At 38.3% G+C, this 6,440-nt stretch overlaps 1 pseudogene; it reads left to right on the forward strand.

The window, feature by feature from the left end:
- The first annotated feature begins 4,534 nt into the window (after positions 1–4,534).
- Positions 4,535–5,555, forward strand: LOC147524375 (putative LRR receptor-like serine/threonine-protein kinase At3g47570 pseudogene; annotated as a pseudogene).
- The last annotated feature ends 885 nt before the right edge of the window (positions 5,556–6,440 follow it).

Consider the following 6,440-nt stretch of genomic DNA (forward strand, 5'->3'; position numbering starts at 1 on the left):
CAGAAACTCCAAATTCTCCTCCTCATCTCAAATCAATATCCATCCTCTTCATATGATCACCAATGGCCGGAAACACGGATTTCGGTGGAGAAAATTTTTGGAGCTCTATTTAAGAATGGGATGTTTGCTCCATTCTTCGATACGGAAATACACTTTAGAGGATGGGAATATTTTTTATATGCCAATGGTGGGCTTTATTTAACAGATTTGGTGTTGAAATTTTACAACAATTGGAGCTTTAATGGCGACCATTTTGGATCACCATCGATGGTGTGCGCGGGAATCACACCGCTTTGATCTCGAATGTAACGGCATACCGTGGTTCACCACGTCTTTGACTCAAGATGCAGTCCATGTACCCACGGACTTACGACTTAATGCTTGACACGCGCTAATCGAGGGTGAGTACAATATGGATGGAAAATGTGTGTATCGGCGACCCGATCTTTTGAACCAAATGGCGGTCAGTGACTCAATGGTTGGGACAGAATGTCATTGGCACCCTCACAGCCATCGGACATCAACAAGACATTCCTCCACCTACTTTGGATTCTCCAGATACCGCGGGGTAACTTCTGCATAGTTACCTTTCTTTTTGATATCATTACGCATGCCACTCTCAAGTCACCCCTCTTGCCGTTCTTGTAATGCAAGTTATGATTAATTTGGATTTCTTTTGTCCGCCACCTTGTTACTCCCTATGCCACTATATGAGAATATGCTTGTTTTCAAGAAATGCATTCTCGCCCCTCGAACCCACAACACCAATGGCGGTGAGCACGTTAACGTGGGTCCATCTCACCCACCCTTCTTTATAAGATTTGCTATGGTAAGATGAGCCATCCTATGGATGCCTTAGGTTCTATGAACAGTGGCATGAGAGACATGTACACTTGCTAGGTATCGATGAAACATACCTTGGGTGAGTTAAGGACAGATATGACCACTCGCCACAAGTCCCTGACAGACAACATGGGCGAATTTCAGCAGGAAATGTGAGCTTCCATGAATGCATTTCAGGACCAAATAACTACTTGCCAGAACTAGTTCCAGCGAATGCTCATGGCGAACCAGCATCAGTTTCAAGCTCAGGTGATGGATACTCTAGGTGATATCCAGGAGCAGTTAGCCTCCATAGGAGCTCGTCCTGCACGCCGTCGCAGGACTCCTGGTTCTTCTTCTGCAGCCCCTGAGGATTCTATTGCAGCCCCCGAGGATTCTCAGTAGACAGTTTATTTTCTCGTTCTTGTATATTAATTATGCCTGATATTTTATTCACGTGTTTGCATTTTAATTTTCCAACCTAGGATGTCTGCTATTTCCTACATTTTCCAAAATTTCTGCCTTGTCAAATAGTATATTAGTTATCTCCAATATTTTATTATATAGGTAGAAACATATATAATAATATATATACATATATATTTAGATGTCACACTTAATGGCAAATTTTACCGTCATGAAAACGGACAAAAAACGGTCATGAAAACGCACTAAAAACGGTCAGAAAACGGTCATGAAACCACACCCAAAAACGGTCAGAAAACGGCTAATTTTTCTTTTTATAGATAAGTTCAACACATCCTTCACATTCACTCCCTTCATCTTCTTCCCTCTACACTTATTATTCTAAATATCGTTTTTTAGTTCGCTACAAATTTCAAGTTTCATGGATGCACTAGAAAAGTTTGAGCAGCAGCAGATTGAATATGCTACTCAAGTCTTCATGCTCAGTTGTTTTATTATAGTAATGTTGTTAATATGACATATTGTCTTATCCAATATTTAAGTTTGTATTTTATTCCCCGTGTCATTAGGATGTGTTTTCACATCTCTGTACGTTCTTACATCTTATTGTGATATTATATTTACATCTTCCTTGTCTTTCTACTTACGCTATTTATTTACGCTAAAAAATAAATAAATAAATAAAAAATTCACTCCTTGTCACATGCCCCATTCTTCTCATCCACACTGCATCCACTTTTGCGCCATATTTTAGAAGATACACCTGGTCTAACTATCTTGTGACACCTCGATTAGAGTTTTTCTGCATCTTTTCAGATTGGTGCCTATTTATAGCAAGGATAGACACCTCTAAAAATTCAACTTCCCTTTCCACTAAATTTTCTTCACCAATCCATCTTTAATGGCCCTCACTTTCGAATTTTCATGCCCAAGCAAAATTTTATGGAAAATTTCCAAAATGGTCTTTTTCATCCATTTTTGACACATAAATTTTATGTCGAGGATGGTACCCTCTACTACATCATAAGCGGCATTTTATTCCGAGAATTGGTCTTGTCATTTCTATAAAACGGTTATTTCCAAAATGGGCAATTCTTTGTCCGCGTGCAAACCGATACGCGTGAATTGACTATGGAAATCATTTCCGAGGTACTTCAAATTCCCATTACTGAACCAAGGGGTACACCTTTAGGGATTCACCATTCGACAATATCAGACATCCGATGTTTGCAACTATCCTTTACGCAAATACAATTGGAAAAAGCTGTATTGTTTATCGGCCCGATCCTTGCAAAGAAAACCAATTATCTGTGATCCAATGGCTAGCTCATAATGTGCTCGGCACATCTAAGACTTCGAAATAACAAAACCCTCCTCCATCTACTATGGGTCTTGCGGACTAACTACAATGATTTTTGCATTATTAAATTTTTTGAACGCGTGATCGCCGCGTGCGGCGGAAAAAAAGCGACTCCTTTGCCAACCATTGTGACACTTATCATGATCGCGCTGGGGTTTTTCTCTCGCTCCTAATACACCTCTTCGAATAGCTAACATTCTCACCATTCACTTTCGGTTTGAACGGTTTCGGAATCCCGACGTTGTAAATAACCATGTCGGTGCAGAAATCGGACGAAGCTTGTTCACAATGACAACATCTTCACTGAAAATGCATTATGCAACATATTTAATCCTATGGAAGGCCTTCGTTTAATTCACCAAGGACTGATGACATTATACAAACATCAGAACATTATCATCACCAGTTTTCTTGAATTTCACGACCTGCGGACAATACAAGAGGAACAAGCACAATTCTTGCACAGCCACAACCAGTCCTTGGAAAATCATACTCTCATAATGGAGAACCACGCCGAGATTTACCAGACACAGAGCAAAATGTTGCAACGGGCTGTTGCGGATTGATGGCATCGAGAATCTTATAAATGAATTTCTCTCACAAAAGAACCCTCGCCATTACTTGGGCCCATGACACAATTTAAATTTTGCAATTTTATATTCTTTGTCATTTTCTTTTTAGTTTTTAAATATAGTGCAATTTTTCATATGATAAATAAATGTAATTTGTTTTAATTAGTCATTTTAATCATTATTTTCATTTTTTTTTAATCTTTGTCTCTGTGTAGTATCTTTTTTCACACGCCTTCTACGATGGCATCTCCAAAGATTATTCCGTACAATCTTTCCATTCGTTTGCTGAATTCTCCTGCATATGGACATCTTTTCGGAGACTTCATCACCCCGAAGTTGGTCGAAACTCCTTCATACTACACCACGAAAGGACATACTCTCCGTGTTTGACAACTTATTTTTACAATCATATAAAGGATCTACCTGGCGATGGTTTCATGTTGAATGGATTAGCAATCCTTATTGGTAATAACCGCCACCCTTTTTGAGCCAGCCAGATGCTATGGCTTTGGACCTTCCTCCTTTTCAGCCGGACATCCCCATTCAATACATGATAGAAAACAACTTTAATGACTATTCTTGGAAAAATTTGTCACCCGTTATGGCGATGGCCTTGCCAGTCATTGAGCGTGTAGAAGCCGCCTATGGCGGTTGGAAGGAAGCATTCCTTCAAGTTTTGGTGGTTTTCAATATTTACAATCAATATCCCTTAATGAGAACAGCCTAACCTGTAACATACCTCGACAAATCTTTGGTATTTCCTCCCTATCGGTGATGCTGGACCTCTCTCAGAATTCTTTCTCAGGGTCCTTACCTCTAGAAGTAGGTTACTTAAAAAATATTAGGGAACTCGACCTCTCTAGAAATGAGTTAGGTGGTGAAATACCTAATACTCTTGGTAACTGTCTAAATATGGAAGAGCTTTACTTGAAGAGCAATTTGTTTGAAGGAACAATTCCTCAGTCCTTTAGCGCTTTAAAAAATCTCTTATCCATGGACCTATCAACTAACAACTTGTCTGGTCAGATTCCAACATATTTGGAAAACTTCAGTTTCTCCAAAGATTGAATTTGTCCTTCAACGAATTTGAAGGTGAGGTACCAATGGAAGGAATTTTTAAAAATACAAGTTCTACTTCAGTGGCTGGAAATTTCAAGCAATGTGGGGGTATTCAAGAATTGAACTGCCAAAATGCCAAATTAAAGATACTAATAAAAAACGTGGAAATTGCCAAAATGCCAAATTCAAACTAGCAATCGTACTGAGCTTGGCCCTGTTTTTAGTTTTGGCATCATGTTTTCTCATTCTTTATTGGAAAAGAAAGCCAAAACTTAAAGTATCTTCTTCACTATTTATGGAAAAACAACATTTGAAGGTTTCATACAGAGATCTTTTTCAAGCAACTGGTGGTTTTTCTCCAGCTAGTCTTCTAGGTTCAGGTAGTTCTGGGTGCGTATTTAAAGGAATGCTCCAACAGGATGAAATGATTGTTGCAGTTGAGGTTTTCAACCTTCACCACAAAGGTGCTTCAAAGAGCTTCATGGCTGAGTGCGAATCGTTGTGAAACATTCATCATCGAAATCTTGTTAAGATACTAACTTCTTGTTCTAGTATGTATTTTGAAGGTAATGATTTTAAAGCACTAGTTTATGAGTTCATGCCAAATGGAAGTTTAGAGAAGTGGTTGCATCGAGATAGTGAAGGACAAGATGCTCACTCAAGAAAGTTAAACCTACATCAAAGACTAAATATCGCTGTTGATGTTGCTTCCGCACTTAACTATCTTCATCACCAATGCCATGTTCCAGTTATTCACCGTGATTTGAAGCCAAGCAACATTCTTCTTGACAAGGATATGGTAGCTCACGTCAGTGAGTTTGGTTTGGCAAAGCTTATTTCAGGATCAATGGAGAATTCATATAACAATCAGAGCACCTCAATTGGTAAATGGAACTATTGGCCATGTTGCTCTAGGTAAAGATTTTTAAACTAGTGCAATATTTCATTTATGGTTCAGTTTATAGAACCTGTTAACTTTAACTTAGTCCTATTATCCTTTAGTCTTTCGGGAAAACTTATGCAGTAACTTTCCTTTCCTTTCAGTTGAATCAAATAATATCTTATTTGTTCTAGTTGTGGTATGATTTTGGTGACGATTGGTGGATGTATAAATTGTAGAGTATGGTATGGGTGGTGAGGCATCTATACATGGAGATGTGTACAATTATGGAATTCTTGTATTGGAAATGTTCATAGGAAAGAGACCCACTGATGAAATGTTCAAAGATGGTTTGAACCTTCATAACTACGCTGGCAGGGCTTTGCCAGATCGTGTTCTACAGATTTTGGATCCAATTCCTATCCGAGGAAGATGAAACAGTAGGCCATACTGATGGCAATAAAAATCAAAGTGAGAGAAGAACTAAACTTCTAGAGTGTGTGGATTGTTATAATTAGAATCGGAGTTGCATGTTCAGTGGAATCACCAACCAAACGAAAGGGAGATGTCACCGGAGAATTGCATTTTATAAGAGACAGATATCTTGGTACTAGCAATCACGAAGAAGTAAATTCGAAACAACCAGCTGAATGATTCAAAGATGCAATCACGTCTTTTACATTAATAAATACTAAAAATGGTATTGTATTGGATAATGTATTTCCTAAATTGTGCATCTTTAATATTGAAAGATCCTTGAAAGCAAGCCCCAAAGGCCGCCTAGCTTGGTCGAATACTTTTGCCATTAATTGTGAATTGGTAAGATTAGAACTGGCATGGGATGACTTTTTAGTATGTTGATCTACATGACGTAGAGATGATATTGTACCACAAATGCAAGACCAATATATAGTTGAGGGAACCTACTAAATGAAGGTGCTATTTGTGTCGTAACTGCAACTATGCTTCTCTTAGAGGTAGTACATATTAAGGCAATACTACCACTTAAGCCTAAGAACTTGCTAAAATATTTCACTTTACCCCATATACTTTTTTTAAAGCAAACTCATGTCCATTCGAGGGCACGGGATTGCTGATGTGTCCGATTTTACGCCTATGTGTTTTTTGTCTATTATTCCAAAAACAAAACATAAGCAAATAATACACCTCATCCTCCCTTACATGCTCCTCACGTGGGTGCTCCAAATTAAATACATCAACAATTCTCTAGTTAGGCAGAAAATATAAATTTAACAAAATATCGAGAGGAATCTCCATTGAAGAGTTATGAGAGTTTTAATTTTCAGAAAACCAGGAAAAT

The sequence above is a fragment of the Coptis chinensis genome, chromosome 1 (assembly GCF_015680905.1).
Source record: "Coptis chinensis isolate HL-2020 chromosome 1, ASM1568090v1, whole genome shotgun sequence".
Classification (NCBI taxonomy): domain Eukaryota; kingdom Viridiplantae; phylum Streptophyta; class Magnoliopsida; order Ranunculales; family Ranunculaceae; genus Coptis; species Coptis chinensis.